The following is a 23,411-nucleotide window of genomic DNA, read 5'->3' as shown; positions in this document are numbered from 1 at the left end:
TCTACTGAATCATTCTGGCTGTTTCCTGGATCGCATTGGATCATCTTGTGATGATGTTTGTTTAGTTGCTGCGTAAACCATGATCAAATTTGGCATTGTAACCACTCGGAATTTTTTCAGGTAAAAGTTCACAGTAAAGTTGATACAGTAGTACCTGAAGTGGCGTAGGACAGTTGTTCTCACGGGTTTGGCCAATCGCAGCACCTATAGGGTTTATTACACGTGTGTATTACCATATTAAAGACATGGTCGTATGACGTAGTAAAATGGGTCATTTATGTAATAAAATTACATTATCACATTAATATAAAAAGCACAAGACAATGACAGCACACGTTAACACAACAACCTACATACAACAAGGATACGACATAATTGAGTAGTCAGTGACTGCTTGATTAAAAAAAAAAACATTTCATACAGACAGAAACCATGTTCCCGTCATAACATTTGAAAGGTTAGACACTTTTCTGGTCTTTTTAAGGATTGAATCCTGTTCTGTTGAGGTGTATTGGGTAAAAACCTCAATTGGTAGGGAGACATATTTGATGAACTGCAAATCGCAAAGCAGGTCATAACAAATTTGTGTCAGATTATGATTCATTTTTCATATTTAAAGTCAGAGTGATTTTATTTATAGATATTTTTTTTTTAAATCGAAGATATTGCAAGAAGTCTAATACACGGAAGGTGCGGAAGAATGTGACTTCATCAACCAATATGTTCATTTCATTCGGAAACTTCTGAGAAAAAAAAGAAACAAATTGAAAACAATTTATCTTGAAACCACTTCCCGCACTGATTTGCTAACGCATTCATCCGCCAACTGGAAATTTGGTGATAAAAAACACAGATGTATTTGAAGTTATATTGATTCCATAGTCTGTAGAAGTGTAGATGTAGAATATTTAGTAACAGATAATAAATTACGATGAGTCAGGATACATCTTTACCATCCTGCGTCTTCGGTGCATTTCCGGCAGATCCAATGATACAGAATACTCATCCATGTTGACTTGTACATTTAATTTATCGCTGTAAACCCGTAGTTAACGACCTATGGTTACTGCAGATGCCTTATCACTAAGAGTGTGTGCGGCGACGAATGGCTGTGGGTAGAAGCGAGGTGATAACGAGAGACAAGAAGTAAACAACTTGACAATTAGTCTGTTTAAATGTACAATGTTTGACATCTTTAAACGTTATTTTATATAAGAGCTTACTCAATCACCAGAAGCATAGGAAGATTAGTTTGTGTAAAACAATTGCAACTACTTAGATATCAATTTTGAAATACATGCTGCCTTGTTGTAAGTTTCGACTTGTCCTTTATTATTTGTCTGTGAATTATAATATCGCACAGGAAAGCACGTATTGTGTCATCAACAGTATTATATGGACATCAGAGCTGTCTAATGTTAAGTACTTTTCTAACCCTATGTCGATATCTCATTATAACACGTATTTTTGTATAACAACTTTAACTTTTGCGTCAAGTCATCAGTTTTTGTCATCAGATTTTGAGCTGTTGTCGGTAAACCATTATTTAGGTTGTGAAAGCATGCCCTTTGTCATTAGCTTCTGTACCTTCGTCATCAAATCGTGTCTGTTATGAAATCATGTTATTTGTCATTAAAGTATAAGCATGTATCACAAAACATGTCCCTGTCTTTATATGGTGTGCATTTGTCAGTTTTTTATAACATGCCAGGCGAGAGTATAACCCGCTGCTATTGCTAAGAACGGCTTCGTACATGCTAATTGTATTGATTAATGTGTATGCTAATTGTATTAATTGTATAGCTATGTACTGTAGAGTTCTGTAGAGTGACTAATGTTAGCTAGATAGGGCGCGATATCAAATGCTGTTTTTCTTTTTTTACATATAGCCACAATGTAACACAGTATAAGCACCTACAATTTGAACCTAACCTGTTGCATCGTTCACCGTTGTTTCACTCTGTGAACCCGGACGTATATAGTATACAATGTATTAACATCAGTGTGGGGAGAGCTAGTTTAAACTTTCGTTACTTAGATGGATGAGTCACACAAGGTTTAGGTAAAACAGACGGAACATCAAAATTATCAGCAGACTAAAGCGTGGAGATTTCCCAGGATGGGAAGGTAAGGGGAAGAGTGTATCTCAGTGAACTGATCGTTGTCTTCAAAAAAGTCCGAACATATCGTCTGGAGATGGAGCATGATATACAATTAAATTCATCCCGCATGGTCGCGTACTGTGCACGTGGGATTGTACGAGTGGTTTCATGGCAAATAAAATATACAACTGCACAGCATGGTATTTTAATATACGCATTGATAAGATTACTTTGCATAAAATGCCTTCTGTATCTGTAAACATATCTACTCTGATTCCGGAACGGTCACATGCTGTAAATTATGGTTAATGTTGTATTGTAGCACTGCATTAAATCTTTAGAACGAAATAGTCTAGTGAACTGTGGGCGATAGTCGGAAAGTGTAGGTAATATCAATTGCAAAGTTTTTTAATTTACGGGACATCAACATTACACTTTAGTGAACAGACTGTCCATTCATTTAATGTGATAGCACAACGTCTAGTCTGCAGACTTAATCCAGCATGGCATATAGTTTCACTATTAATATGATCTCGGAATAGAATGTCATATTTGGATCATATCATAACAGTACAAAATGTCATAAAATGTTATATCAGTTTAGACTATCTATCGGTATAAAATGGCATATAGGTAAAGGTGTCATATCGGTATAGAATGTAATATCGGTATAGAATATTATATCAGTTTATATCGTGATATCGGTATAGAATATCATATCGGTTTTTAATGTCAAGGCGGTACAGAAAAACATACCGGTTTATGTTACATCGGTTTATAGTGTTATATCAGTACAAAATGTCATATAATTTGTGTATAGTGTTATATCCGTACAAAATGTCATATAATTTGTGTATATAATATTTGTAGTCATACAAATAATAAATGCTGTCGACCTTGGTATTTGTATTGTTTACTGACACACATTTCATAAAAATCTCAGTTACGAGAATGTCCCGTGTGCCGAAGCCGCGACCACTATCATCAATATTGATACATTACTTTGATTAAGTTAACGCCTAGTAAAAATATTCAGATCTTATTTGAGATTTGACCTGTCGCTAACTCCCAGGGTTCTTTTTTCAATAGGAAATACGGAAAAAATCTTTTATTGCGTCATGCTGCTAACTTTGATAAAAACAAAAGCCCTGAGGAATATGATGGCTGATAACCATGCACTTGAAACACACTTACAGTCCTGGCTGTGCAGCGCTAACGAAGTACTGATCATCGCCACGTGGTTAGGTTCAGCAGCAGTACCTTGGTATGGAAGCGGGAATCACCTATATAAACAGTGTTCGCTATCATTGTGTTGAAAAACACACGTACTTTTAACTGTACCGCTGTTATGGGTAACGATATCAGTACTAAACACCTGCCGGTCCCTGTAGTTGTTGACGATTCCGGCTCCAGTGTATATGTGATCCTCTCTCAGATCCTCTACAGTGTTGACGATCGTTGCTCTAGTGTGTATGTGAACCTGTCTCAGACACTCTGCAGTGTTGACGATATTGATGCTACCGTGTATGTGATTTTACCTCAAGTCGAGCAGGAATTTACCTCAAGTTGCTCTTCAAAGCCAAATGTACAACAATGTGACATATGTACTTCTGTATGTGAATGGCAGATAATCTAATCATCGCTTGTATGTGTGCTCAATGTACGTTGCGGTATATCAATGGATTATTTCAATGTATAAAATAACAGTGATTCCTTTTGTTATCTCGGCAGAATAATTGTTTAGAGCTATGCACCTGCATTACCAGCATTCCTGTAAGACCTTTGGTAGAGTAATAGTATAAAAAACAAACCTTCCTGTCGTCATTATTTTATCAGACTCTCAAAAAGATATCGCAGAACAGCATGTTAAGATAATTATTTACATTTTTTTGTTATTTCAGATATTTTCTCTGATTGGACTGATGCTTTCCTTCTCGGATAGAATATATAAAGGATCAACCGCTTCTGTGGGTAAGTTATCAGGATCTCTACTGCACGTGTACTTTAATCTATTTCAACATGTATTTATAGATAGTTTGATGGCATCCATTAGTAATATTGAAATGGGGAATGTGGGGAGAAACAATTTATCAAAATGTCAGGAATATGTATGGCTGATATTGTGTTTCTCTTTCTTGATACATAACGCGAAACATACATTGCGAAAAGCGCTGATTGCAAAAATTTATAATTATTCTTAGCTTTTTTTTTTGTAGTTACTTGATAATTATCAAATATTATTGCAAATTATGTTACTTGAACATCGGCAAAAAAATGGCTTTTACCAGCAGTGCAAACAAAGCAAAACAGGTCCCCACAAACTCTGATATGTTTACATATCGACAGGGGACATACTGTGCAGGCAGGGACAGTTAGACAAACTCTCGATACATGAAAAAGGCACACGAATTATCCCTAACTGACTGTATTAACTGTACGAAGCGTTTATCCACGTCCGGCGATAACACGATATCAGCGTCCAGAGATAACAAGATTTTGATCCCTCGTGTTAAAATGGCGGTCTATTAAATGTTATCCCGTTGCGATCTTAATCAAACACGTGTAGGCAGAATTCTTCAGGGGCGCAAACCACGTTATAACGGGGTTCCGTCGATATGACCAAAACATGTTGACGTCAGCCATGCAAAATATGAAAATATTACAAAGTATTACAATCTGAGGATTTACGTCTCACAAATTTTTTCATTTCGAGGGTATACAAAGTATAAAAATATGATTAACAATTATTACAATATGTCGCAAATACAAAATACATTGTATAAGAATACGACGACAATACAAAACATTCAAATTTAATGTTAAACGTCTAACAAAATTCAAAAGGTATGTACTACTATTTTTAAGGACTTTGGTATGTCCCAGCCTGGAGACAGAGTACATAGGCAATCGTTCATCAAAGCAGAGAGAAATACAAAAGTCCCAAATTTGGCATAGGGTGCAGGAGATTTGTTTCCCTATAAGTAGAGGACACATAAGTAAATCTCAATTCTGCAGAAGGTTCCACATTAGTCTTCTCTTACGATACATGCAGTGGGTAACAGCAGGTGTATTCGTTTCTTTATCCCCGACCTGCAGGGGTGAGCAGTGCATGCACACAACATGTGACATAGATATCTAACGTATTTTAATAAGGATTTATAATGCAATACTGCATATAGATACACAAAGTATACCAATATGAGTACAGACTATTCTTATATGTGGAAAAACATAGGAGTCTTAATATGATATTAAATATAAGTGCAAAGTATTAAAAGGTGAGTGTTAAGTATGTACTAAACAAGGAGTGCGAATTTGACCATATGATAGACAATATGATGGATAATATGAGAGGCAAATGATACAATATCAGGATATACAAAGTATCATATAATACGGATATGCCAATGGCGTTTAATACTTAGTCCTGATTCATAACATATGTTGAAATCGTAATTAAAATCTTACATGTAATTTCCAAAAATATTCTTTCTGTTGAAAAGGAGCCATAAACTATGCCTTGTCGGGAAGCAAAACGGTGTAAATTGCTGGTTAACGTCGCACAACAAAGCACAACAGAGCAAATCGTCCACTGACAATGGGTAAAATACAGTAACCTGTCCATTGTGTAACAGTACACGGTAGTGAAGCTCGCCTATTGAATTTAGGGAACAATACATGGAAGTATATATTGCTCATTGACGATGGGTAACCTAACACGTCAGTATAAATCGTCTATTGAAGTCGAGTAAAACGACCTTCAAAGTATCTCCTGTTGAAGCAAACAAAAATTGATGATGATTATGTCGGACAATACGCCAGTTTAAATAATGCACTGACGTGGGGTAGAATTACACAATTGTGAGAAAGTTGAAAAACGTCAAGCAAACAACAGTGAATGTTGACCAATGACGTAGGGTAATCCGACTGTGTAAGAATCACCTTTTAAAAGAAAAATCTTGAAGATGATATAAATCATCGGCTGACGTCGGAAAAATACGCCGTCGTATTTTGTCAATTGGCAAAAGGTTAAACGATATTGTTAATTGTCTACTGATATCGATTGGCAATCGTTGACAGTGAAACAGTAAGTGAACTGATATATCTTGTGACATGCAGTATCAATGATGTGGGGAGTTGTTTTATTTATTACAACAAAGCTGTGTTTGGGTTTTAAATATTCATAGTTCTGTCGATGTAAATCTTACGCCATTGAATGTTTTATCCTACATACAACTACGTGTATTATGGCTATGGACAGTGACAGAACAGACGATACTTAGGAGTGGACTGACTTGTCATTTACCAGCGAGTTGGGTCTGCGGCTAATCTATAAATTCAAGGTGCTGTGTTCATATATGTGAAAGCCTATACAACGCATAATGATTTGTAGCTAGATTTTTGCTGGCACTATTTACATAAAGTGAGTGAAAGTACAGCCTTTTTAATTTTATAATGCGAGAGATATTATGAAAGGCACTGAAAAAGTGCACAATCACACACACAATCACACACTTTATCTGATAACGTATCACATTGATAACGAACAGAACAAAATATAATAATAATAAAGTGATATTCTAATAGCAACACTTTTCGATATACATGATATACCGATGAAATGACAAGTAATGATCGACACACACTAGCCTAGCACGTCCATTTGGTTTCAAACCAAAGAATCAACTTCTAACTTTGTCCATATAGAGGCACTTGTTTATTTCTAGCTGTTTCGTATTTTTGGGGACTCATGCAACATCTGAGGTCTGATGACGAGGTCGGCTACAGGCGATGTGGACAAGTCTCTAACTGCCTTGTGATATGTCGCTCATGGGACGGATTACCCTTCATGTGTATGACGATATGATCCGCCAGTAAAAATGGTGGCAGATTTGATAGATTGCATTGCATATATGAATGTTGATAAAGGGTTTTTACTGAACAAACGTGTTGCTGTGGTTACACGAAGACAATTATCTAATGTGACGTCATACAAGAGACATCAAGTATCATATATCTGATATATGTTAGATCTGTTGTTTGACAACATCAGACCTAATAATCGATAGGAAAACATACTTAAACAAGCAGAACGAAAACCCGTATTGGAATAAAGAAGACACGAGAGTGACAAAAAATACCTCGGAATTAACACAATTCTACTGGAGTGACATTTAAATATGGTGGTAAAACAATAGGTCGTTGTAATGTTATATGTTCTAGGGGGTTATACACAGGCCAAGTATGAAGGGAGGAAAAATCAGGTAGAGTATTGTACACTAGTAATCACGTGGATCACATTGGTATTGTTAAGTAGCTTAAGGGGATATACTAGATTACAGTCATACGTATCCGTTTAACCTTCCCTAACCAAACCTGTATCGTACAAAAATATATAGCCTCACCTATCAAGTCTTGTTTCATGCATAAATGTATAACCTACCCTAACCAAACCTGTATCTTACTTTAATGTATAACCTGCCCTAACCAAGCCTGAATTTTACATTAATGTACAACCTGCCCTAACCAAACCTGTATCTTACATTAATGTACAACCTGCCCTAACCAAACCTGTATCTTACATTAATGTAAAACCTGCCATCATGAAATCTGTGTCGTATGTAAATGTATAACCTGCTTTAGCCAAACCAGTATCATACATACCTGTATAACTTGCACTAACCAATCATGTAAGATACGAAAATGAACAGCTCATCAGAACAATCTTGTTTACCGATCATTTGTCTAATTATATTTTATGGCATTCAAGACGGCCGGTTTCGTAATCAATTTCCTAAATGTAGTATTTATGTTATTCCATTTTGGCTTTTGTTAACATGTCGGTTGACACTTACTGAAAAATTTGATAACTGGCATTCACAAAATAACATCGTATTCAAAATGATGTTATCACAAAAATTCAAAATAAAAGGTAGTATCGTCAGAAGAAAAGTTAGATATGTCATTTTGATATTCAATATCAAAATGGTAAATAGTACGGTACATGTATTTATGTCCAGTCGTTGTGTGGCCAGAACTTCTTCTTCCTGTGATTTTTGCTTGCACGACGGGTCCAACAAAATTTGGCCCTGTGATACCGAACATAATTCTCCTTTTCAACAAGTAGAATTTGGACTATTACCCCAGGAATCAGTCAATTAGTTAGTAGTTACTGCAATTAGCAATGCGATAGACTGGGATAGGCGATGTATTACAATTCGTGTGGTTTCCGTTACGCCTTGGGGATTTAATATCTAATTTTCTCCTGAAAAATCTTTTTACATTAAAGTTTTCCTCGACATTTTTTCGTCGTTGAATGGGCCCTAAACTGCTAAGATCTTTAAACTTGTAAATATTAGCTCAAAAACAAAACATATCAGGGATAACCGAACTTGCCCCGGTCTCCCGTATGTAACTTATCATTGATGATTGGTAAAAATGTATTCACAATATATTTTTTGTTATAAATCGGCACGCGTTATGAAAAAGTTATACGTTGCTGAAAAAGGGCGTTGCACTTGGGTTGGTTGTCTGGAAAATTATTGTTAATTTCGTCATAAATGCTTTTTCTATTGCTTCTTTTATGAGTGGTGATGCAAAAAAAGTAAAGACTATATCCAGACTTTCAACAATGTCAATTATTTCGTTCATATTCTCAATAAATGGAAATCAAAAGCTGATGAAATTTTAAATGATCTCTTTTGTAAAGATATCTCCCGGTAGAAGGCAGATGGATTGTGACGTGCTTGTGACGTCATACTATGATAATCTCTGAATGAAGTCTCATGCCTGTTGGTGTCACATTTTATGTGATAATCTTTCATCACTCATAATGTATATTATTGTTAATCTAAATAAACAAGTAATAAAATATGAAGATTGTTTTCACTATATGAAGATATTCATGTATGTATGTACACTTCCTGCTTCCCTGGTTCAGTTGTTATAACGACCACATTGTGGTGACTGGTGATGACCTGTATTGGAATTATACAAAGCTTGCATATTTCGGGAGATGATCCTTTTGCTATATTTCACGAGAAGTGATATATTTCATGTTCTGTAATCAAATGATATATGGGATTTTTGTCAATATTCGTCAAACTAATAAGTTATATTTGGATAGCTTTCTATAACCGTGCAGTCAACGATATATGTATAACAGTGTTCGGAGCCAATGAGTAACTCGAAAAATAAGTTATTGTTTACAGTAACCGATGAAACATAATTGTTCGGTTGACGTCAACCTTGACCTGTTAACGTCATCTGGTAACATCTTCCATTTTCTGAAATGTCTGACATAGATAAAATTCGAAACATCGCAAGAATTAAGTTGTTGTTTTTCTCGGTTAACACTAATACAAAACAACCAGTAAAGATGAGGGAAAGTCGGGAATACTTCAGCTTACAACTATGTCAATTATTGTCAAAGGTAGCTATGATACATTATATTACTTCATCATTCGGAACGTTTAACGCCAAGTTCATTATCCGTTTACGTAATAGGTAGAGCACGATTACAGATGGCACGAAAAGCTTATTTATTACTGTAGACAAAATGTCAAGGCGAAGTAAGGTATCACCTTCTTAACAAAGTTATGGAGCAAAATTAAATTGAAGTTTCTGGCTTGTGATTCCACTATCAATTAATGATGAGGACTCATCGATCAAAGGGGGAATGTTAAACTGTAACATAATTAGTGTAATTAGGATTTCCTCACAGTATCATCATTCGTGAACTCAGCGTTGGTAGAAGTTAAAATAGTCTACTGGAGCTGGTAACACACAGGCAAGTTCATTTATAACAGTCGTATGATTTAAATGTCTTCTTGAATACAAACAGGACAATGGGAAACGTACACGTATAAAAATATATAAATGCATTAACTTTAAGTAGTATGAATATATGCCTGTCTTTGAGAACGACGTACCCTATAGTATGTTGTCCCGAGTGTGTAAACCATCATGGTATTTATACATAGCTCTACATGGTATACCAAAAGTGGAGTACATATTGAAGAAAAACCTAAATGTATTGGATATATTTGGGGGCACCTGTCATAGATAATGTAATACTAATTGCAAAATGTAACATATTGATAAACTTCAAAACGCTTTTGTTGCTGAAACCCTGCCTTTAACTGATGATAAACTGAGTCGGTAATGAGCATGCTGACTGGTGATAATGGGGAGGTTGAGAGGGGTTTACAAAACTCGGTCGAGTTTCAAGGAATGTTAGTGCTGGTATCATATCGATCAAAAAAATAGAAGATCGCTTACCCAAACGATAAAAGAAGTTACATCACTCTATACAGAGTTAAACTGTACTTAAATGCAAATTGTGTGGCCCTAAAACAGAAGTGGGTCCATTAGCCTGTGTTAATCGTGTTGATGTATAATCTGTTTGTCTGCCTGTAAATACTCAGCCTGTCAGCATAAACGTAGAGATCGGGGTCGCCTTGTCAAACAGTATGTATAGGATCGTTCGAGTACAACTGCCGTCATTAGCTACTTCTAGCATGTTAATAACATAATGACAGGGTCGCCTGTCGTAATATCATCCTAATGCAATAATGCATCAGGCAGAAATGTCACATCATTTAAAGTTAAAATTTCACACTATGTACAAAATGTACGGATGAATGAGTTTGCTGGCCATATCGTTTTAGTTCAAGCCACAACAAAACTTAGGACAATCAAAGTTGAGGATCTGAGTTAAGGTAAAAAATGTGTTTTCCTGATGAAATGTAACCTTAAGACACAGCAAACAAATACTATTACAAATCAAATATAAATATCCCATACTTAGTATACTATTACAAATCAAATATAAATATCCTATACCAAGTATACTATTACAAATCAAATTTAAATATCCCATACTTAGAATACTATTACAAATCAAAAATAATTATCCTATACTCAGTACTATTACAAATCAAATATAAATATACCATACTTAGAATACTATTATAAATCAAATATAAATATCCCATACTTAGAATACTGTTACAAATCAAATTTAAATATCCCATACTTAGAATACTATTACAAATCAAATTTAAATATCCCATACTTAGAATACTATTACAAATCAAATATAAATATCCCATACTTAGAATACTATTACAAATCAAATGTAAATATCCCATACTTAGTAAACTATTACAAATCATATATAAATATCCCATATTTAGAATACTATTACAAATCAAATATAAATATCCCGACATAACTCTGACTTAGGCCGAGGATGACGTCACTATTTTTGGATATGATGGTGTCTGTAGGTACAAATATTCCTATTAATGTACGTGTAATGACATCATCGATACCGAACCAGACGTACAGTATGTCTGGTGTTGTTCCTTCACTATGTGTAACACATTTTCGGTTACATATATGTTGACTACTTTCCGCGTTATGATATCACACAATTCCCGAACCCCGACAAAACCAAATCTATAAATTACTCAAGCAGGAACATGTTAGTAAGTTCGTTGTGTTTTTGTCGACATGTTGTTAAAAGTAAAAATGTACAGATGAATGAGTTTGATGGGCATGGCGTTGCAGTAGAAACCACAATTAAACCTAAAGCATGCAAGGTCGAAGTCGTGAATTGTGGTAAAAATGTATATGCCTGTTGAAATATAAACTTAAGACACTGCAGCTGTGGGAATGTGAATTTTAAGATGATCATAAATTCCGTGGAATTGAGCGCTGGACAATAGACACTTTCACACAAAACTCCATTTCTTTTTTAGTCTAAATAGCATTAATTTCAGCGTTCAAATGCATTTTTCATATTTTTTATATTTTGCTTGTCTGCATGGGTGTTTTCCTTTAAAGCAACAAATGTTTTGTACGTGTTAACTCATGTTCAAATGACAAACACATATTACGAAGATCAATACAAGGATAACGGGAAACACTTTGACTATAGACTGCTGCCAACTATGGGAGCATGAATTTCAATAGATTTCGTTGAATTGTTTGCCGGAGTTAAAGGAGACATTTTCCAGTCTCTCTTCGCCGACCTAAAGACTGTTTTTACACAACGCTTAATTTGCCTAAATGATTATCCGGAAAAGTAACAAAGACATTCCAACTCCTGCAATGTCACTAACAGACATATCGACAGTTATTGTCTGACACATACCCATTGACCGTGCAGATTAGGTATGCCTTTGAACATAAAACCAAGACCGCTACAGACTCTTTAACATCCACTGCTAATGTAACTTCGATCTTACCTTACATGACCAAACAGGACGGCTCACTTCTATGCTATCCGATAAGCGGGCCGGGAATTCTCCCATTTAGAGTAACATCCCTTTTTCGTTAATCTGTTTACGTATCGCTGTTGTTTCAATGTCCCTTGGCGTGCTCCATATAACGTCTTTTCTGACAGATGTCAATGGTGGTTTGAGAGTTCCTTAGGACAATGAAAAACTTTTATGGTTGCCTTCACGAATTTATTGGGAAATATTCAGTTTCCTTGTGCGACAGGAATACCGACGTTTTGATTCTACTGGTTATTTGTTAATGTCATCCCCTTTTTGAGAATGTGACATTACATTTATTTTATATTAGATAGCGGATGTCCCCGATGAGGCAGAATACCCTTACACATATGGAACTCTTTGTCTTATTGGCCTGTACATGTTCACGTGTTCATGCCTAGCTCTTGTTACAGCGTTTCTAATTCTGAAATTTCGTTTTTGTTTACACTTTTTCTTTTTTTTCGAAAGCGTTATGATATCTACTGTATTATATACTAATTGAACAGGATTAGAATGTACGAAAATAATGAAAACAAAGTGGCACACATAAGAAAAACAGTACTGGTATTCTGGTACGAAGAAAGAATTAAAGTATTGGTAAATATTATATCAAACATTACTTGGTGACTCATCATTCAAATTAAGGTAAACAAACATCGTTAATTGTTTGTTGTCTTGAGGGAACGTGTAATCAGTACAACACAGGAATAACGTAAGCATACGCTTAATACTGGCAACACGAGTTGGTCCTCATACGGTTTGCATGTAACAATCGCACCAACTTTTTAAGCACCGAATTTAAAACATAGTTTGCTGATGGAGAAAATAAAATAAAGTCAGCACTGTTTTACACCATATGCGTATATGGTCTATTTAGGACAAATCAGTGGTAGTATTAGTCAAAAGAATGCAATACCATATTTAATGGTTCCGAAACATATATCAATTACAGAAAAAGATGTCTATACAACCCTTTATACATTTTGTTTACAGCTTTCGGATGCAACAGAGAATTATAGATTCTCGTGCAGTATTTTCAGGGTTTGTCGTGAGAACAATTTTCTCATCATGAGCACATGCATAAAATCGATAGGCCACCGCAGCGGCGAACGATGAGAAAATACTGTATAATAAACTGTTTATCATCTATTATATACTACTACCTAAGTATTTTTCCACTTAAAAAAGTTAACTAAACACCGTGTTAACTAAATTACTTCTAAGTTGAATCGTCAACGATCGCAATTCTTCGGTCTGTGACAAATGTAAACAAATAGAAACAGATTGTGCGGAGGAATACAACGAACCTAAAAACTATGTAGATAAAAATATTTTTAAATCTATCCTACCGCCATGGGGTTTTCTATATGCACATTTACGCTTGAAATGGTGTTATTACCCTCACAATATTTTTTGTAACTTTATATTGATTTGTTTAAGACAGACTTTCACTTCGGTTTAAGACGTCACCTGGCGTGACCAGACATTCAGTTTTGAGAAAATACGTTTCCGGGAATGCCGGGAAATGGGCAAAACAGAGTTCAAACTCTTCTCAGGTTGTTCTCAAGTCGTTCTCAACTTCTGCTATGGTATTCTCATACTGACAACCCATGATCATGAATTTAGCATGCTACCGGTAGGTGGCATAAAGTAGAATATAGATGATAATTGTTTTTTATGTTAACCGGAACTGATAGTCCGCCAGCAGAGTCAACAACCTTGTTACGGAGAACAGTTACTAGAAATACTAAGTAGGAAAACATCTATTCAAACTTTAGTTTGTTGTTAAAGATAGTCAAGGTCACCATATGGCCCATGCGTTCCGTTTCGGACTCGTCATTGTTACTAAAGGTCAAAACAATGAAAAACCTTATCCAAAATGTGCCGATGTGGCCGATTGGTTAAGGCGTCTGACATTCTGCTACCACTAATCCTCCACCACTGGGTCGCGGGTTCGAGGCCCACATAAGGGCAGTCGCTAGGTACTGGCCGTAGGCTTTCCTCTACCACCAAAACATGGCACGTCCTTAGAAGACCATAGCTATTAATAGGACGTAAAACACAAACAAGCCAAACCAAAAGTCAAAAGTGTGCAACACTACATACAAGTAGAACATAGCAAAAACTGGAAAAGAGGCCTTTATATGTGTAGTCCTTTGTAAAGTTAACATTCACAGCTTTGGCTTCAGCAGGTAACTGATGCTGAAGCCCTCTGCCGAATTGCCATTTAAACTGCAATACTGGAGCAATTATACGCTTAGTAAACTGTGTTGACAAATATATTGATATTTGCAGCTATGCTAGCAGGGATACGACCCATTGTACTGGTGTGTCTTTACCTAATTACTAGTGGTGTAAAATTTGTTTATAAGATTACAACAGAGCGGTCACCTACTGTCCCCCAGACGTGCACATGCCGTCCATGAGAACACAACACAGTCTAAGACACAGAATTATAACGAACGAACAGCTAAACAAACATTATTTGGGCTACGATTCCCGACAAGACGGTTTTTATTGCAACCGCAACTTCATTCATTTCGTTCACTCGATTGTCTCTTATACAAACTAATCGTTTTGTTCATTTTGATTCTTCTGTTACGTTTATGTTGTTTAATACACTCGCGTTTTGTGTGACTGTGAACTGGCACTATTGATACCTTGTATNCTGATACTACTGATACTTTCTGTGTGACGGGGGAGGGGGGGGGAGGGGCTGGCACAAATGATACCTTTTGCGTGATAGGGGAGGGGTTACTATGGCATTATTGAGACTTTCTGTGTAAAATGGGGCTGGCACGGTTTGTGTGACGGGGCACTTGCACCTTTGATACATTTCAGGTAACAGGGGAGCAGACACTTCTGATTATATCTGTTTTAATTGGGAGTTGAAACCATTGATAGTGTACGTTCTTTTTCAGGGGATAATTAGCGCTGGATAGTTGGTATGTAACAGCGGAACTATCACAAATGATATTTTTTGAAGGACAGGGGAAATGACACAACTGATATGTTCCTTATGAAAGAAAAGCTAGCGCTATCTGTCGAGCTCACATAACTCTGACTTCTTTGTGTTGGGTTAGGTCCTGCTTTTTTTACGTTCACAATTACAATTACATGTATGTTAGGTTGTATTATCATATCTGTTTTCTGATAGGTGCTTTGATTACTGATTATATATTAATGAAATTATCAATGCGAAATAGTATGCTGTTTGCACAAAAGTCCGTGATTATCAGTATACTTTATAAAGAGTGTACTTGATTGGAGCTTACTGCTTTCAAAACTGAATTACTTTGCAATTTAAGGGTAAAAGACTGGTCAATGTCTGTTGTCCATCACTAAGGTAGAAAATCCTTTTCACACCTGCAATTTCATAGTCTCCAAAACACTTGTTCAGTATCATTCCGTTGCCTACTATGGAGGGCTATTCTCCAATCCGGGAATAGGCAGTGTCCAAAAGTTATTCAGCGCTCTTCCTTGTCTATTTTAGAAATATTTTACCAAATCTGCGACTATAACATCAGGAGTTGTTCTTTGTCTTTCGTGATTGATTCTTCTCAGCTCTGCGACCTTAATGTCTCCAACAGTTATTCAATGCGTTTCCTTGTTGACTTATTTACAAAAAGAATCTCAAATCGGTGACTTGAATGTCTCCATGAGTGATTCGATTTCCTTCGTTTATGACTACTCTAGTAATAACTTCTTCAATCTTCGATGTCATTCCTTGTCGACAACTTTAGAAATCTCTTCTCAAATCTGCGATTGTAATGTCTCAAAGGTTTATTCGATGTGTGCCTTTCCTCTTGACTACCTTGGAAATACCTTTACAATCTCCGACTTTAACATCAAAAGTTAATCATCATCTTTCCTTGTTGACTGCTGTAGAAATGTCTTCTGAAATCTGCCAGTTTGTGGTTTCCAATAAAGTTTACTCTGTTTAAAGTATTTTGTAACACGTCTTCTCGAAACTTTAAGTTCTTGCTGTCCTTACACAAGAAAAGGAGCTCAATAAATCACAGCTGTGTCATCTCATTCTACTAACGTCTTGAATAAATGCAATATCATAACTTTTATGACTTTGTGGAGAGCACTATCAATATTTGATCACATGTCTTGCTAAAAATCAATATGACTTAGACGGATAATTGGTCATTCGCTGACAGCTGTCCGGCGAGAATCAATACCGTAATACTCCCCGTCACCGTGAAAATAATTGTATATCCCCTCTGTTAGGACACTGATTACCAGTGGAAGTGTTGGTGGTCTGTTAGGACACTGATTACCGGTGGAAGTGTTGGTGGTTTGTTAGGACACTTATTACCGGTGGAAGTGTTGATGGTCTGTTAGGACACTGATTACCGGTGGAAGTGTTGATGGTCTGTTAGGACACTGATTACTGGTGGACGTGTTGGTAGTCTGTTAGGACACTGATTACCGGTGGAAGTGTTGGCGATCTGTTAGGACACTGATTACCGGTGGACGTGTTGGTGGTCTGTTAGGACACTGATTACCAGTGGAAGTAATGATGGTATGTTAGGACACTGATTACCGGTGGACGTGTTGGTGGTCTGTTAGGACACTGATTACCGGTGGAGGTGTTGGCGATCTGTAAGAGGTCTGTGAGGACACTGATTACCAGTGGAAGTCATGTTGGTATGTTAGGACACTGATTTCCGGTTGACGTGTTGGTGGTCTGTTACGACACTGATTACCGGTGGAAGTAATGATGGTCTGTTAGGACACTGATAACCGGTGGGCGTTTTGGTGGTCTGTTAGGACACCGATTCCCGGTGGAAGTGTTGGCGATCTGTAAGACAATGCTAAGCAATTATAAATACCCGAAATGTGTCCTAACAGACCACCAAAACGACCACCGGTTATCAGTGTACTAACAGACCATCAACACTTCCACCGGGAATCAGTGGCCTAACAGACCACCAACACGTCCCCCGGTAATCAGTGTCCTAACAAACCATCAACACTTCCACCGGCAATCAGTGTCCTAACATACCATCATTACTTCCACTGGTAATCAGGGCCCTAACAGACCACCAACACGTCCCCCGGTAATCAGTGTCCTAACATACCATCATTACTTCCACTGGTAATCAGGGCCCTAACAGACCACCAACACGTCCACCGGTGATCAGTGTCCTAACAGACCATCACACCGGTTATCAGTGTCCTAACAGACCATCAACGCTTCCACCGGTAATCAGTGTCGTAACAGACCACCAACACGTCAACCGGAAATCAGTGTCCTAACAGACCAACAACACTTCCACCGGTAATCAGTTTCCTAACAGACCACCAACACGTCCACCGGTGATCAGTGTCCTAACAGACCATCAACACCTCCCCCGGTAATCAGTGTCCTAACATACCATCATTACTTCCACTGGTAATCAGTGGAAGTAATGTAAGACACTGATTACCGGTGGAGGTGTTGGCGATCTGTAAGAGGTCTGTGAGGACACTGATTACCAGTGGAAGTACTGATGGTATGTTAGGACACTGATTGCCGGTGGAAGTGTTGATGGTTTGTTAGGACACTGATTACCGGTGGAAGTGTTGATGGTCTGTTAGGACACTGATAACCGGTGGTCGTTTTGGTGGTCTGTTAGGACACCGATTACCGGTGGAAGTGTTGGCGATCTGTTAGGACACTGATTACCGGTGGACGTGTTGGTGGTCTGTTAGGACACTGATTACCGGGGGAAGTGTTGGTGGTCTGTAAGACACTGATTACCGGTGGACGTGTAGGCGGTCTGGTAGACACTGATTACCGGTGGAAGTGTTGGGGATCTGTAAGACACTGATTACCGGTGGAAGTGTTGGCGATCTGTTAGGACACTGATTACCGGTGGAAGTGTTGGCGATCTGTAAGACACTGATTACCGGTGAAAGTGTTGGTGGTCTGTTAGGACATTGATTACCGGTGGAAGTGTTGGCGATCTGTAAGACACTGATTACCGGTGGAAGTGTTTCGCGATCTGTCAGACACTGATTACCGGTGGAAGTGTTGGCGATCTGTAAGAGACTGATAACCGGTGGAAGTGTTGGCGATCTGTAAGACACTGATTACCGGTGGAAGTGTTGTTGGTCTGTTAGACAATGATGACCGTACACTGATTACCGGTGAAAGTGTTGGCGATCTGTAAGACAATGATGACCGTACACTAATTACCGGTGGAAGTGTTGGCGATCTGTAAGACACTGATTACCGGTGGAGGTGTTGGCGATCTGTAAGACACTGATTACCGGTGGAAGTGTTGGCGATTTGTTAGACACTGATTATCGTTGGAACTGTTGGCGTTATGTTGGACAATGATGACCGGTGGAAGTGTTGGCGGTCTGTTAGACACTGATTACCGGCAGAGGTGTTGGCAACATGTTCGATACTAATTATCGGTGGAATTGTTTGCATGGAATCATGCCTTTGATTTTTGCCAAATAAATAGCCTTTGTTATGATTATTCTTTATAAACCTATTACCCCTATGTGTTGCATTCGCTGCAACAATTCCTGATAAATGATAATCTAGCATTGAGGTATACACATATCGAATCCTTCTCAGAAACGCATCCGGTTATTTGCTTGTTTTCCTAATGATTGACGGTTCAACAAGATAAGCTCATTAGGGCTTGGACAGCAAATATAATGGGACCTATTTAGTTTACGGTCGTGTGTACTTTGTAATGAACACCTGATCTGATAATTACAATTGACGATATGATTTTATATTAACGATTGACTTTTTAGTGAAGATCCCTGTCGTAATTACCGGTGTTTGTCCTATTGATTGTACCTCTGTACACAGGGAGTCGAGACGTCTGATGCTCGTTACCGCCACACGTGTAGATGTTGAGATTGCTATAGACAATGCGGTAATTAGAGGAACATCTTGATCAATCTCACGTATCACATCAATCAAATACCAGGAGAGTGGTAAGGCCAGCTAAGCTGCTTAGCATTTGATTCTAGTGATTAGAATCTAGTTCAGTCATTCGTGTTCTGTTTGAATTTAGCTTACGAATGAAGACGATATATGCATTACCTGTTCAGTGACAATTTATCAAAACTTACTGATTCCTGACCTTTGTCGCCAATTCCAGTTGCCAAATTATTCGTATACATCTGTTATTAGTCACTTATGTGATAAGCACATATTAAACAAATTGAAAATATAAGTACATACCTATTTTGTCAGACAAATTCGTGTTATTGTACGAACCGACTGTACAGCACCTGTTTAGTAAAGGGTGTTTGATGCTGCAGAAACATATTTTATGATCTTTTTTAACGATAATCGAAAAAGATATTTTCATTTTGTAGAGACCCGCACTGCCTGTCAGATAAACAGATGAATACATTAACGTAACTTCAAAAAACAATCGAGATGTCTCGTGCAGTCATAAACTCTCCGTGCGTTGTCTACAGAGCACGTTTTATTCTCAATTGCTTAATTCAATTTCAGATTGATATCAAACTAATCTAGATTGAGGCTTGATGTTTGTCAATTACTCGATGTCAAGGAGTACACAGTGATCCATATTGTTTTTCTGATGTGTGTCGACACATTGATCTTTATTGTCTATCTGTTGTGTGTCAAAACAGTAATCTTCGTTGTGTAAAAACAGTAATCTACTTTGTTTATCTGTTGTGTGTCAAAACAGTAATCTGCATTGTTTTTCTGTTGTGTGTCAACTTGAAATATTCCGACAAGTAACACTGTTGCTGTATTGATTGTATGCTGACTGGACAAGTAACACCGTTGCTGTATTGATTGTATGCTGACTGGACAAGTAACACCGTTGCTGTATTGATTGTATGCTGACTGGACAAGTAACACCGTTGCTGTATTGATTGTATGCTGACTGGACAAGTAACACCGTTGCTGTATTGATTGTATGCTGACTGGACAAGTAACACCGTTGCTGTATTGATTGTATGCTGACTGGACAAGTAACACCGTTGCTGTATTGATTGTATGCTGACTGGACAAGTAACACCGTTGCTGTATTGATTGTATGCTGACTGGACAAGTAACACCGTTGCTGTATTGATTGTATGCTGACTGGACAAGTAACACCGTTGCTGTATTGATTGTATGCTGACTGGACAAGTAACACCGTTGCTGTATTGATTGTATGCTGACTGGACAAGTAACACCGTTGCTGTATTGATTGTATGCTGACTGGACAAGTAACACCGTTGCTGTATTGATTGTATGCTGACTGGACAAGTAACACCGTTGCTGTATTGATTGTATGCTGACTGGACAAGTAACACCGTTGCTGTATTGATTGTATGCTGACTGGACAAGTAACACCGTTGCTGTATTGATTGTATGCTGACTGGACAAGTAACACCGTTGCTGTATTGATTGTATGCTGACTGGACAAGTAACACCGTTGCTGTATTGATTGTATGCTGACTGGACAAGTAACACCGTTGCTGTATTGATTGTATGCTGACTGGACAAGTAACACCGTTGCTGTATTGATTGTATGCTGACTGGACAAGTAACACCGTTGCTGTATTGATTGTATGCTGACTGGACAAGTAACACCGTTGCTGTATTGATTGTATGCTGACTGGACAAGTAACACCGTTGCTGTATTGATTGTATGCTGACTGGACAAGTAACACCGTTGCTGTATTGATTGTATGCTGACTGGACAAGTAACACCGTTGTTTTCTTTTGTTGCATTTGGATGGATACAAATTATAACGCAAGTTGTATCGCAGTGGACAATAACTTTGAATTCGGTTTTCTCGGAATGTATTAGCACGTGTAGTTTTGGTTGATTATAATAGTCTGACACGGATAGATAAGCAATTATTAATTGTAGATTGTAAACAGATAAGTTATATGTCAATTGTACTCATGTTTGCCCTTTGATAATGACCGCGATAATGTTCACATAATAATGTGACATTTACACGCTAATAATCATGGTCAATTCACGGGGTCACCTAGTACATGGTACAGTACTGCAGTGGATTACAAGATGTAAGTAGTTGTACAACTGTATAAGCCTGTGTGTTGAAAGGCTATATTTCAGCTATACAATTATCTCTGTGACTAATAGACAGGCAGTTGATCAAATTAGAGTACTAAAACTAGCCCAACGGGAACTCTTCTCCGCAGATATTAGGTCCAACCCAGACAGCACCTAAATGGTTCACTATGCTTCGTCCGCCACCATTTCTTCATGGTTATTGAATCGTAAAAGATCAGGATCGTATATTAAATCCTCGGGCATGTTGCACAGAGCGGTCGAGGATACATGAAAGCAGCTACTGGAAGTTGGCTGGAAGATCTGGCCGATTTGGGCGACCTCTGGTTCGATAAACTTTCTAGTTTTAATTTACATTCGACCTCATTAAATGTCAACATCTATTATGCATATTTCATTTAACAGTAGCCCGATTACCAATCTTGTCATGACTTGTGTGGACTGGGGATCGTCGTTGTATAAGCTTGTGAATTTGGAAAACAACTGTCAGGTGCCACGGGTCTGTTCTGTTAAGTTACACAGAAGCATAAAAGGTATCAATGAAAACTAGGTCTTACGAAGATTCCTGTAATAAGCTCATCAGGAAACTTTTGTTTCGGAAAAATGTTGACATGTTTTAATAAATTAGTGTCAATCCCAATAAAACCGTTAATGAAGTAACATAAACAGTACACATCGAATTCAAAATATAATAGGTATAGCATGTTAGACAAACATGGAGATTACCATAAGTAACAAAGAGCAGTTGGCAGGGTTTGTCATTATTAAAACAATAAATTGTTAAGAGTGTTTAATTCCGAAAGATCTATATAATCGTCTGTCGCAATCAGCATTTTACATTAAACAGTTATCAGGAAGAATGAAGATGATAATTAGTTAAGAACGTTTTTTCTGTTGGCGGTCTATATTGCTGTAGTAATATTTTATTAGTTTATTTATGCAAAACTATTGGATGGATTTAGATAACTAGAATACCAATTAACATTTAGTATTTTGTTCAGAAAATTTAACAACATATATATCAAATCCACAATCAGGCTTTACAGTATACTATCACAAATACATAAATACACTACAAACGTGATTACACGCTAAACTTCGACAGAATTTTCGGTCTGTGACTAGATAACTAAAATCGGCACTGTGTTACGTCTGTCCATTACGAGCGTACAATAAGTGTTTGTATGTATCATTTCATGACAGGAACATATAATTTACAGTTACTTTGCATGTTTATTATATGAACCAACCACATCGATGTTGAGTTCATAGCATTATGAATGCTGTAACATAAATATATATATATGTGTGTATGAATAAGCAAAAACAATGTCAGAGTTCCCTCTGTGTTCAATTCAATTCAAGATATTTAATCGTTTCAATACCAACGGATTTGATGACAACAGGTAGATGACAAAACAAATGATAGGTTTCGACTATTACAATGAGTAAAACCATTTTGAGATTACGTTAATTGAAAAGTGTTTGTATTTGCTGAAGTTGGTAGAACTTGAACTAGAAAGACAATCCATTGTGTATGGTAGAGGATACGCGGAAAAATGGTGGTCCCCGAGCACTTTCGCCCACTCAAGCTCTCCAAGACGAGTTGCAGATCTTTATAGTCAGCACTCTTTTTTATTATCTTCATAATTTGTTAGTAACAAGCAGTCCTATGATGCCCCGGAAGAGCCTGAATTGGCGAAATGCTCGGAGACTTTTCGAACTCATGTTTTATGTTATACGACGTAACATAACAGGTCGCTTTTGTCCAGTTTGACCCTCATTCTATATCAGAGAGTCCCTCTAACACGTTTCTGGTTTTTTTGTTACAATGATCGGGTGTTGACAGTATGTATCGACCTTATTGTACTTTTATCATACAATGTGAACTTAAAACGTTTGTTGTTTTACAAGGTAGACCCGTTAGTGTATGCTTGTTCTGGTACGAACTGGTGATAAATTACAGGTGTGTCAAATATAAAAACTTATACACCAGTGTC

General features: G+C 37.3%; 1 protein-coding gene across 2 annotated transcripts in view; it reads left to right on the top strand.

The window, feature by feature from the left end:
• The window catches only part of LOC110462690, a 100,570-nt gene that overhangs the window by 44,166 nt on the left and 32,993 nt on the right, over positions 1–23,411 (top strand). Inside the window, exons 1-2 of one of the 2 annotated variants that reach the window (XM_021516788.1) lie at positions 3,504–3,762; positions 4,004–4,073. The gene's annotated coding sequence lies outside the window, so the exon portion shown is untranslated. Of the gene's footprint in view, positions 1–3,503; positions 3,763–4,003; positions 4,074–23,411 lie in introns of those variants that run through there. The other variant, XM_021516787.1, reaches the window with a different exon arrangement.

This window comes from Mizuhopecten yessoensis, unplaced genomic scaffold (genome assembly GCF_002113885.1).
Source record: "Mizuhopecten yessoensis strain PY_sf001 unplaced genomic scaffold, ASM211388v2 scaffold10821, whole genome shotgun sequence".
In the NCBI taxonomy this organism is placed as follows: domain Eukaryota; kingdom Metazoa; phylum Mollusca; class Bivalvia; order Pectinida; family Pectinidae; genus Mizuhopecten; species Mizuhopecten yessoensis.
This window is presented reverse-complemented; position numbering and strand designations above follow the sequence as displayed.